This window comes from Salvia hispanica, chromosome 5, assembly GCF_029641045.1.
Source record: "Salvia hispanica isolate PSC_SH4W2 chromosome 5, Shi_PSC_v1, whole genome shotgun sequence".
NCBI classification, from domain to species: Eukaryota; Viridiplantae; Streptophyta; class Magnoliopsida; order Lamiales; family Lamiaceae; genus Salvia; species Salvia hispanica.
The window spans coordinates 7698370-7710972 of NC_142696.1; the positions used below are offsets into that span (position 1 = coordinate 7698370).

General features: G+C 37.0%; 1 long non-coding RNA gene across 1 annotated transcript; it reads right to left on the reverse strand.

The window, feature by feature from the left end:
- Positions 1-1720: 1720 nt before the first annotated feature.
- On the reverse strand, positions 1721-8022 carry LOC125186291 (uncharacterized). Its single transcript, XR_016130864.1, has 2 exons — positions 5630-8022; positions 1721-5071 (listed from the first exon to the last, which is right to left on the reverse strand). It is a non-coding gene; the product is annotated as an uncharacterized LOC125186291 (long non-coding RNA).
- Between the last annotated feature and the right edge of the window lie 4581 nt (positions 8023-12603).

Genomic DNA, 12603 nt, shown 5'->3' on the forward strand with positions numbered 1-12603 from the left:
ATACGCTAATTAGTACTTAAACTATTCCTCCTTAGAAAGAATGCATGCACCCTATGGCATAGCACCTATATCCTTAGTCTTGTCTCATAGGATCTCTAGTCCTTTCTCGGCTTCACTAGGTTGTAGGATTTATTTATCCACTTCAATTAAATCTAGAGAATTTCTATTTTCTCGAAAACAAATACTTGAGCATTTAATAAAGTATGGATTCTTGGAAAATCCCTTCTTAAATCTTTTCTTTGAATTTTTTCTTAAGGCCGCCCATGGCGTCGCGGGGCAATGCCGGTCGCCTTTTGCGTCTCTAACTTCATCATTTTCCATCTTTGGTATCTTATATTATTCGGGCATTAATTAATCAAGCTCCAACTCAAATCCTTAAATAAATTCCAACTTCTCATAAATAATTCCCGGCTCAACTATTTAGACATGTAATTAGTGTATTTCTCTCCACAAATAATCGGCCCTCTTAATTAATAAATCTCTGAGCCCAACTAATTAAATTAGGCAGCCCATTACTTGTTATTTAAGTGGCCCAGAACCATAGCCCACTCCTTAAATAAAATAATACTTGGGCCCAACTCTTAATTAAAAACAGCCACTCCTTTCATTAATTACTAGGGCCCAATATTAAAACCTCTATGCCCAAATCTAATTAATTTAATTGAAGGCCTAAATTATACTCCTTCTCCATACGTGACTTTTCCTCCCCAATTCATTCTTTCACTTTTCTCAATTAGGGATTTAAGGATTGAGAAGCAGCAGCTCTTTCTCCTTCTCCCTCGAGTCACCGCCGGTCACCACTAGACTGATTAAACTCGTCACTCTCCTATGCCTCCATCGAGTTTTCTCCTTCAAGCTCTCTCTTCGTCGATTTCTCTATTCGGTGAAGTCCCGGTTAGGGAGAAGGCGTCGCCTTTCCCCTCCTCCGTCTCCGGCGAATCAACGCCCGCCGTGACCCTTTCTCCTCCGCGAATTCAATGGTGGAGAGGAGGCGTCGCCTCTCTCCCACAGCGTTGCCCTTGGTGAGCGGTCGTCCCCGGCGGCCGCCTCGCGCTGTTGCTCTAGCGGCGAAGTCACCAATCAAGGGAAAAGGCGTCACCTTTCTCCCACGTCTCCTTCTCCGTCGAGCGCGGAAGCTCCGAGGTCCGCCGTCACCGGTTCTCCGTCGCTCCCTCTCGGCCTAAAGCTAAGTTCTTTATCCTATTACTTGTTTTGTCCGTGGTTCTTTAATCGGCAGTAGCTATGTGATTTGGGAATCTTGATGCTGGGATTTCATAGTAAGAGCTACTGCAGTGTCTACATTTCTTGTGAAAAGTTTGAGTTCTTAGTATAGGCGGCCATGATTTCTATGTGAAACTTGATTGTCGAGCATTATTTGGATCTTGGTGCTATTTCTATGTTTCTCCTATGATTCTAAGTTCTTGACTACTCATTGAGGCTGCTCTAAATGATGCGAAATGGTTGTTGGGTGTTGAGGTAATTACCTCACTCGGTGGATCCTCTCGGTTCGCGGCTGTCCTCCCCCCGCCCTGCTTCGCCGCTGTCTCTCCTCGCCTTCTTGCTCCTCCCGTTTCCTTGCTGCACTCCTTGATTTTGAGTGAATTTGTGGTGTCTAAAGAAGTGGGGAGGGGAAGGGAGATGGGGGCTGCTTATATAGTTCTCTATTTTGGCTGTTTGTGCTGAAACTTGGGGACAAAGACTCTCATTTTTGGCTGCCAGCTTGCTCCCTTTCGAACATGATGTTTATGCTTGCTATGCTATTTTGGTGTAAGTTGGGGCTGCCTCTCTCGGCTGCTATCTCAGCCTCGGTTGATGAGGAAAGAGAATCTGATGTTGCCTCTAAAAGGCCTTAGGGATGAGCTCACTCCTTGCTCATTCTTGTCTTTTTCCTTTCTTGGAAGATTGATGATGCATTGTATAGATTGTCATACTTACTAATTGAAGAAGTCTCCAATCTTGAGTCTTTGTGAAGCATATTTCTAATATCCTTTTCGGTGCTAATTTGTAGGTATATGGGTTGTCATCCTTGGAGCTTGTGGAGGCCGAAAATCGAGAAGGATGGGAATGAGGGAAACACTTAGATTTAGTTGCTCTATTTGGCTAGTATCCGAATATTGTAGTTTGGCATCTTTGAAATGCTAAGTTGTAGCTTCCACTTTTGTATTTTCCACATGTAACTATTATTTAGCAAAATCTCACACCTCTCAATAAGATTGTGTAGTCCTTTTCCATTGTGTAGCCCTTTACCATAAATCTCTCAACATATGTAAATCATCTTCATAAAGTAATTTATTCTCTTTTCTTCTTCCAATAATTGTAGTTTATAAACTTAAATTTCCTCGTTCTTTAATTCCAATCGTCTTTTCGTCCAAATTTTTTTTATACTCTAAAACTAGTGCACGAAAACTCGGGGTGTTACATTCTATCCACCTTAAAGAAAAATTTGTCCCGAAATTTGTGCGGCTATAATCGAAAAGCTCGGGGTAACGCTCCCTCATCTTATCCTCCAAATCCCAGGTGGCTTCTTCTTGCCTGTGGTGCTTCCTCAGTACCCTCATCGAAGTGATAAAATTATTCCTTAACTGTTGCACTTTTATATCCATGATTGCTTTTGGCCTTTCCTCGTAGCTCACTTATTTCTATTCGTTATACGCGTATCCATCGATCAACCGTTCTTATCTAATTCGTGAGGCATGACAGGGTCGCTGGGTGGATCATCTTTACTCATGTCTGTCCATCCGGACTTACTTCTCATAGATATGTGAAAAGGATCAAGGCTTCGCCTTCGTTGAGAGTTTCGCATTAGGAATTTAGTCAAACAGTCTTAACTTGGATGATACTGATTTTAGATCGATGAAATACTGAAAAGAAATCATTGTCTTGGAAGAGTATTCAAATTACTCAGGGTGGCAAGAATAACATCTCTGGTGTGACTCCGTGAATTAAAATTGTCATCGCAATGATTGGTTTACAAGTAAACTGGGACTAAGTTCAATTAAACTTATCACGTCCCTTCGGATGATTTCATGGGTTAAGAGGTAAACCACAGAGCTTGAAAATTTCTTGAAAGAAATGAAACATGTCTCGAAACGGAACTGGACGAATTAAATCTGAATTCTCATAATAGGCATCAAATAAAATGGTCAAATTGGCCGTTCAGATTCGAGAAGATCTTGATAACAATGGATTATGGCTCAGCCACGTTAAAGTATGGAAGGGTCAAGCATAGAAATGTAGGCAACTGCCATGAAGTCGCGCTGACCTCTCTCCAATAATGTCAAAGCTAGTGAAAAGGGAACCATCTTGAAGAATTTTCAAGTTTGCCAAAGAAATTTCCAATGAGATAAACCTCGTGGGTAATTGTCAAGTAACTCGTTAAGAATGAAGTGTGTATGCTAGTCTTAACGAATATTGAAGACATTGAAAAATAAATTCTCCAGAAGGAACAATCATGTAGTGGAATTGATCATGAAGAAATTTCATTCTTGCAAGAAAGAACTTGTCATATACATGTTCACAAAATAACCAGAGTTGACGAAAGTTCCTAGAAGAATCGTCACTCGTTAAGGACAAGGTCTGGGAAAATGAACTTAGTCTGAAGGTTCTGAAGACATACAACTTTAGAATAACAATGCGATTGGACTTGTGAAGTCAAAATATCACTCGTACAAATGATGAGTAACAAAAGTTGTCGCCAATCGGCATGTCTGAAAATATAAGGGCAAAGCCCGTGCTCATTCAAACTGAAAGTGAAGAGCGATCTGATGTACCCAAGATAAGAAGTGACACATTGATTTGCGATATAAGTAGCTCAGGGTATCTGAAAGTAAATGTCTAACCATGATCTTTGAACTAAAAAAATGAGTCACAATTTTTATAGAAAGAGGGAAGTTTTGGCACCCTGCTTTGAAAAACGCAGGTCGATCATGAGTGTTAAACAGACAGGATAACACTTCCATTAAGGACGTTCAAAGGAAGAGATTTTCTGGGAATCCAAGTAAGTACTGCTGATTAAAATCATTTATTTCATTCACGTGGTGGGAACATCTAGAGTTCGTCGAAGGTACTCGAAAGGAAACGAATCGATGCATAAAAGGGAAGTCATCAACTATAGCCACTATACTGTGTGATCTAACGTCCTCAAGCTACGTTTACATCTCAAATCTATCATTCTATAGGGTCTCGTGAAACGTGATGTGATCAACAGTCTCTTTTGGATTTATTCGAGTGGCTTAGCCACAATGAAGATCTATCTTGTTCTCTTCTCTTAGAGCATCATTCCTCGTCTTTCTTTTCTACTTTTGTCCCTCTTGAGCCCTTATACACTGGGCGTCGGCTCTTCTTATGTGAAAAGTCGTATAGCTGCGAATCACGTTTTCGTGCTTAACTTTGTTTATCATCGTCTCAAAATTTGTTGCTCAGGAAAGCAATTACAGGATTTATGGTTCATCCTTCATAGTCCCATCTTAAACTACATTCTTTAGGGAAGTTCTTATTTCCTCTAGATTCTTTCATTTTCCTTGACTATAAAATTTTGTCACACTTTGTATCAGCTATCTTAACATTTCATTTCTTCAACTTTCAACTTGGTTGGTTGAACGTCTTGGAGTGTTGATCGAGTCGATGACTTGGAATGATCTAGTGAACAAGTCTAGATCTTGACTGAAGGAAAGTTTGGATCTCAGAGCAGGAAAGAAACTGTGGCTCTGATACCACTCTGTCACGACCGCATTTTGCTAAGGATAGCGAAAGCGGGTAAACCGCGACTAATAAGAGGGATTTAAGAAGCGGGGAAAGAAAATGGATAGAACTTGAGAATTTACACAAAGACCAAGTCAATTGATATCATAGAAGCCGAGTATTTCATTACATGGTCTTGAAAACAGAATGAACGTCTCCTCAAATAAATCAGAGTTGATGGTGAGATTCTACAATTCTCACATCACAAAAACACAGCGGAATAAGTCCTTACTAAACGACTTCGTGTATGAAGACACGAACCGTTGGGAGATCAACTTGATTGTTTAACAACACCGACTCCGATCATCACTCCATCCTCTTGACGTTCAACCTGCACATTTATAAATACATGCAGGGCTGAGTACTTGGTGTACTCAGTGGACACATGCCGAAAACAAAACATTTATTATATAGTTGTCAAGCCATCATAGTAACACACGGGGGTTTTCTTAAAAGGCCCGGGCTTACTAAGTTCTTTTGTGAGCTAAAAGTTCGACTGCAGACTAGGTTCTGTCATAAATCCTCACTCATCATTCATCATTCATCATTCATCATTCATCATTCATCATTCATCGTTCATCATTCATCATTCATCATTCATCGTTCATTATTCATCATTCATCATTCATCATTCATCATTCATTCCAATCAAGTGCCGCTCCAACGGTCACCCATCATTCCATAAAAATCCATGACAATCCATTCCACGACAATCCATGAAAATCCATTCCGTGACAATCCATGAAAATCCTCAAAACAAAACATTTATGGCATGATAGCAATTTGAAAAGAATCATAGCTCCATTTTGATAAAAGATGATTTTTTTTCCATAATTTCGCAAGTATTTGATTTATATCCACACTAGTGTGCTAGATAAAGAAAGCCCACCTGAAATGTTTATTCTTCAATTCAATTATTCGCTTTGACCTCACTTTCCCTCGAGCAATTTATCCTTTGAAAATAAATAGCGTGATACGCTAATTAGTACTTAAACTATTCCTCCTTAGAAAGAATGCATGCACCCTATGGCATAGCACCTATATCCTTAGTCTTGTCTCATAGGATCTCTAGTCCTTTCTCAACTTCACTAGGTTGTAGGATTTATTTATCCACTTCAATTAAATCTAGAGAATTTCTATTTTCTCGAAAACAAATACTTGAGCATTTAATAAAGTATGGATTCTTGGAAAATCCCTTCTTAAATCTTTTCTTTGAATTTTTTCTTAAGGCCGCCCATAGCGTCGCGGGGCGATGCTGGTCGCCTTTTGCGTCTCTAACTTCATCATTTTCCATCTTTGGAATCTTAAATTATTCGGGCATTAATTAATCAAGCTCCAACTCAAATCCTTAAATAAATTCCAACTTCTCATAAATAATTCTCGGCTCAACTATTTTGACATATAATTGGTTTATTTCTCTCCACAAATAATCGGCCCTCTTAATTAATAAATCTCTGAGCCCAACTAATTAAATTAGGCAGCCCATTACTTGTTATTTAAGTGGCCCAAAACCATAGCCCACTCCTTAAATAAAATAATACTTGGGCCCAACTCTTAATTAAAAACAACCACTCCTTTCATTAATTACTAGGGCCCAACATTAAAACCTCTAGGCCCAAATCTAATTAATTTAATTGAAGGCCTAAATTATACTCCTTCTCCATACGTGACTTTTCCTCCCCAATTCATTCTTCCACTTTTCTCAATTAGGGATTTAAGGATTGAGAAGCAGCAGCTCTTTCTCCTTCTCCCTCGAGTCACCGCCGGTCACCACTAGACTGATTAAACTCGTCACTCTCCTATGCCTCCATCGAGTTTTCTCCTTCAAGCTCTCTCTTCGTCGATTTCTCTATTCGGTGAAGTCCCGGTTAGGGAGAAGGCGTCGCCTTTCCCCTCCGCCGTCTCCGGCGAATCAACGCCCGCCGTGACCCTTTCTCCTCCGCGAATTCAATGGTGGAGAGGAGGCGTCGCCTCTCTCCCACAGCGTTGCCCTTGGTGAGCGGTCGTCCCCGGCGGCCGCCTCGCGCTGTTGCTCTAGCGGCGAAGTCACCAATCAAGGGAAAAGGCGTCACCTTTCTCCCACGTCTCCTTCTCCGTCGAGCGTGGAAGCTCCGAGGTCCGCCGTCACCGGTTCTCCGTCGCTCCCTCTCGGCCTAAAGCTAAGTTCTTTATCCTATTACTTGTTTTGTCCGTGGTTCTTTAATCGGCAGTAGCTATGTGATTTGGGAATCTTGATGTTGGGATTTCATAGTAAGAGCTACTGCAGTGTCTACATTTCTTGTGAAAAGTTTGAGTTCTTAGTACAGGCGGCCATGATTTCTATGTGAAACTTGATTGTCGAGCATTATTTGGATCTTGGTGCTATTTCTATGTTTCTCCTATGATTCTAAGTTCTTGACTACTCATTGAGGCTGCTCTAAATGATGCGAAATGGTTGTTGGGTGTTGAGGTAATTACCTCACTCGGTGGATCCTCTCGGTTCAGGGCTGTCCTCCCCCCGCCCTGCTTCGCCGCTGTCTCTCCTCGCCTTCTTGCTCCTCCCGTTTCCTTGCTGCACTCCTTGATTTTGAGTGAATTTGTGGTGTCTAAAGAAGTGGGGAGGGGAAGGGAGATGGGGGCTGCTTATATAGTTCTCTATTTTGGCTGTTTGTGCTGAAACTTGGGGACAAAGACTCTCATTTTGGCTGCCAGCTTGCTCCCTTTCGAACATGATGTTTATGCTTGCTATGCTATTTTGGTGTAAGTTGGGGCTGCCTCTCTCGGCTGCTATCTCAGCCTCGGTTGATGAGGAAAGAGAATCTGATGTTGCCTCTAAAAGGCCTTAGGGATGAGCTCACTCCTTACTCATTCTTGTCTTTTTCCTTTCTTGGAAGATTGATGATGCATTGTATAGATTGTCATACTTACTAATTGAAGAAGTCTCCAATCTTGAGTCTTTGTGAAGCATATTTCTAATATCCTTTTCGGTGCTAATTTGTAGGTATATGGGTTGTCATCCTTGGAGCTTGTGGAGGCCGAAAATCGAGAAGGATGGGAATGAGGGAAACACTTAGATTTAGTTGCTCTATTTGGCTAGTATCCGAATATTGTAGTTTGGCATCTTTGAAATGCTAAGTTGTAGCTTCCACTTTTGTATTTTCCACATGTAACTATTATGTAGCAAAATCTCACACCTCTCAATAAGATTGTGTAGTCCTTTTCCATAGTGTAGCCCTTTACCATTAATCTCTTCAACATATGTAAATCCTCTTCATAAAGTATTGTGCTAATTTATTCTCTTTTTCTTCTTCCAATAATTGTAGTTTACAAACTTAAATTTCCTCGTTCTTTAATTCCAATCGTCTTTTCGTCCAAATTTTTTTTTATACTCTAAAACTAGTGCATGAAAACTCGGTGTGTTACAAGACATGTAGTAATACCATCTATAAACTTTAGAAATCGCAAATATATAAGTGACACAATGAAGACTAAAAATGTAAATCTCCATGCAATATATACCTCATCCGTCTCATAGAAATAGACCATATTTCCTTTTTCGTCCGTCTCATACAAACATTCAATATCCATTTATGGTAATCTTTTTTCTTCTTCTATTTTAGTTTATCATTTATGGTCTCATCACTCACTACAATCTCAACTACTCCCTCCGTTCCATAGTAATGGTACGTTTCTTTTCGGCACGGAGTTTAAGAAAAATTGTGTTAGGTGAGTTTAGTAAAGGGAGAATAAAATGGAAAATGAAAAAGGTAGAAAAATGAAGAGAGGAAAAAGTAAGAGAGTAAAGTAGGTGTGGAAAAATGTGTTGACTTTTACTAAAAAGGGAAACGACTCTATTACTATGGAACGTACCAAAATGACAAAATGACTCTATTACTATGGAATGAAATGAGTACTTTTTTCCCTTCTCTCTTACTTTACCAATTACACAACAACTCATGTCAACCCTACATGGCCTATTTCTATTAGACTCATGGAGTATAAAATAGAAATAAAATAGAAATGAGGCACTGTATTTGAAAGCCTAATGTTTCAATTCTATTAAATAATTAGTACTAGCAATTACTACTATGAGCGAAATTTAATTAATTAGGATATATGCAGCCTAACGTTTCAATTCTATTAAATACTCTTTCCATCCCTAATTAAGAGTCACATTTTGATCGGATACGAGTTTTTAAGAAATAAAAAGAAAAATTGGTTGAAAAAATTAGTGGAATGTGGAACCCATTTTTTTATATTAAGTTTATAATAAAATGTGAGTGAATTGAGTTAGTGGAATGTGAGACCTACTTATTATTTTTGGTAAAAATAAAGTGTGACTCTTAATTGGGGACGAACCGAAATACAAAAGTGTGACTCTTAATCGGGGACGGTGGGAGTAACTAGTACTGGTAAATTACTACTATAAGCGAAATCTATACTATACTTAAAAGCTCGGTAATTTTGGGGGGAAATCAAAGGGATTTCCCCCCTGTTTTCAAATTTGCGATTTGGGGGGAAGTTGTAAAAGTCATCCACCAATTTGCAATTACATCTAATAACCAATGGATTAAGCTCTGCAACATTTTTCAAGCATTGAAATCGGGTTTTCCCCCTCCCTCCCCCCAAAAAAAAGAGAGGGTTTCCCCCCTTCCCCCCAAAGAAAAGAGCGGTTTTCTCACCTTCAAAATAGAAACTTCTCTATAAATACCAGTTGCCATTGCAAACAATGCTTTTGCTGCAGGTTCTTATTTCTCTCTCTACTCTCGTATTGTTGCTTTTATATCTCTCTTATTCTTCTTATTTTCTTTTAATCCGAATAACGTTGTTTATATTAACCATTTCTTATTTTGCAGATAATAAAAGTAATATATGTGTATTTTAACGTTTCTGTTTTAATATTTTCTTATTTTCTTTTAATCCTTCATTAAACGCTGATGATTTTTTATTTTGCAGATTATAAAGGTGAAATCTTTGTTGTTTCATTGTTTGTGTTTTAGTATTGTTTCGTTTCATTTTTTTCACTAGTTTTCATTAAACGTTGATGATTTTTTATTTTGCAGATTATAAAGGTGAAATCTTTGTTGTTTTATTGTTTGTGTTTTAGTATTGTTTCGTTTTCGTTTTTTTTATTAGTTCATTTTACGCTAATGATATTTAATTTTGCAGATTATAATGGTGAAATATTTGTTGTTTCATTCTTTGTATTTTAGTATTGTTTCCTCTTCGTTTTATTTAAAATTTTATTTTATTATTTTAACAATATCTTCAATTCTTTTGCAGTAATCGTCTTCAAGTTTTAGGCAGGTGTTCGCCATTGATCAGTATGGTTTTTGCAGGAAAAGTTGAGAACGATTTAATGGAGAGATAGTTTGAAGAGTGAAGTTGGAGATGGTTGAACAGACGAAGACGAAAACGTAGTTTGAGTTTGGAAGATGGCTGAAACAATTGAGTAACTGTGTAAAGTTGTTACCCTGTGTATAGAGGGCAAATAGATAATGGAATAGTGAGTATCGGTCTCTTTGTAGAACTAATCAATTGTACAATTTGTGGAATGTTGAATAATGAGTTGAAGTTCAAATAATAATGGAATAACATTGAATTTGTCATGCATATTATTTTGTTTTAGTATTGAATAATGAGTATCGATCTCTTTGTGTAGTTAAGCAGTTGTATAATTTGTGGAATGTTGAATAATGAGTGGAAGTTCAAATAATAATAATTGAATAACATTGAATTTGTTATGCATATTTGTTTTTGTTAATACAAACAAAACTCTAGGGTTTAGTAGTCCATGAGGGTAGGGGGTAACACCTACTTATTGGTAGAAGTTATAACCATAGGATAGTGTTCACTAATTGATCGAAGTTAAATTCATCCCCTAAGGGTTTAGTAATCCATAGGGCTAGGGTGTAGCACCTAATTAGCAAATGTTGTTTACAGTTTTATACATTATTTTTTTTAGGGTTTTTGGCTTTTTAAACCAAAACCTTTCCCCGAATTCCGGTTTTTCCCATGAACTATGAGATTTGTTTTTAAAACCATAAACTTTCATTTTGTTGGGATTTTCCCCCGGCGGGTCAACGACGAAACCCGGGTTGTCTACGTGTCAATTTTAATCCTATTTGTCATTAAATTGATTACTTGGATCATATTTGGCACAATAATACATACAGTCACAATTATTACATAACAAATGACAACTTTTGAATAAACAAAACACAACTTTAACATTTTGAATTATGCTATTCGGGTCGGAAATGTGCTATTTGGGTCGGGTTGGGAAAATCCTAACGAAATGAAAGTTCGTGGTTTTAAAAACAAATCTCATAGTTCATGGGAAAAACCGAAATTCGGGGAAAGATTTTGGTTTAAAAAGCCAAAAACCCTTTTTTTATGTAATTTTATGCATAAAATACTACATTAACTAATACTTATAATTAAAATGTTATGAAAATTTATTTTATGCATAAAATACTACATTAACTAATACTTATAATTAAAATGTTATGAAAATTTATTTTGATTGTAGTTATTATTTTTATGAATTTTTTTGGTTTTTATAAGTTCATTTATGTAATTTAAATAATTGACAAATTAGTTTTGAATGTGTTCTACGTATTTGTATGTATTGAAGGTTGCATAGATAATCCAAATCACTGTTTTTGAGGTGGTTCATTTATTGTTGATTGACATGTTTTTCAAGTTTTTGCTTAATTTAAAATTTATGATAGAATGTTTAGAAGTGTTTATGTAGCATTAGTTTATATTGAAATGGAATAACATTGACATGTGAGAGTTATATTTGTGTTTGTTAATACACACAAAACTCTAGGGTTTAGTATTGTATGAGGTTAGGGTGTAGTACCTAGTTTTCATAGTTGTAATCATATCATAGTGTTGATTAAGTAATCGTGATATATCCATACCCAAAGGGTTTAGTAATGCATAGGGTTAGCAGATACTCCCTCCGTCCCAGATTTGTAGTAACATTTTGCCATAAAAGTCCATCCCACATTTGGAGTAACATTTAGAATTTACCATATTTGCACATAAAATTTTACCCCATTATTCACTAAAATTACACCCAAATGCCATTATCTATATTAAAATAAATCAAAACAAAAATAAAAAACCAAAAAGTCAAAGAGGGACCCACCTTCAACCAACTCACTTCATTTATTACACACTCCATCATCTCACTCCGCCATCTCATTTCATTTATTACACACTCCACCATCTCACTTCATTAATTACACACTCCACCAATTCCTTAAAACCCGTGTCATAACTAAATGTTACTACAAATGTGGGACGGAGGGAGTAGTATTTTTTATAATTTAATACGGTACTTTTTGATGATGATTATATTGCTGCATCAAGTACTACATTAACTAAGATATGCAAAATTTATCAATAGTTATTTTGAGTGTAGTTATTAGTTTTTTGCATTGATATTTTCATAGTTTTAATGTGAATGTGTTAGAGTTATTTGTATGTATTAAAAGTTTAATACACACAAATCTCTAGGGTTTAGTAGTACATGAGGGTAGGGTGTAGCACCTACTTATTGGTTGAAGTTATAAGCATGGCATAGTGTTGTCTAATTTATCCAAGTTAAATCCATACCCTAAGGGTTTAGTAATCCACATGGCTAGGGTGTAGTACCTAAACACCAAATGTTGTTTACAATTTTATATTTGCTATGTAATTTTATGCATAAATTACTACATTAACTAATGCTTATAATTAAAATGTTATGAAAATTTATTTTGATTGTAGTTATTAGGTTTCTGCATCGATATTTTCATAGTTTTTTATTGTGAATGTGTTAAAGTTATTTGTATGTATTAAAAGTTTAATACACGCTAAACTCTAGGGTTA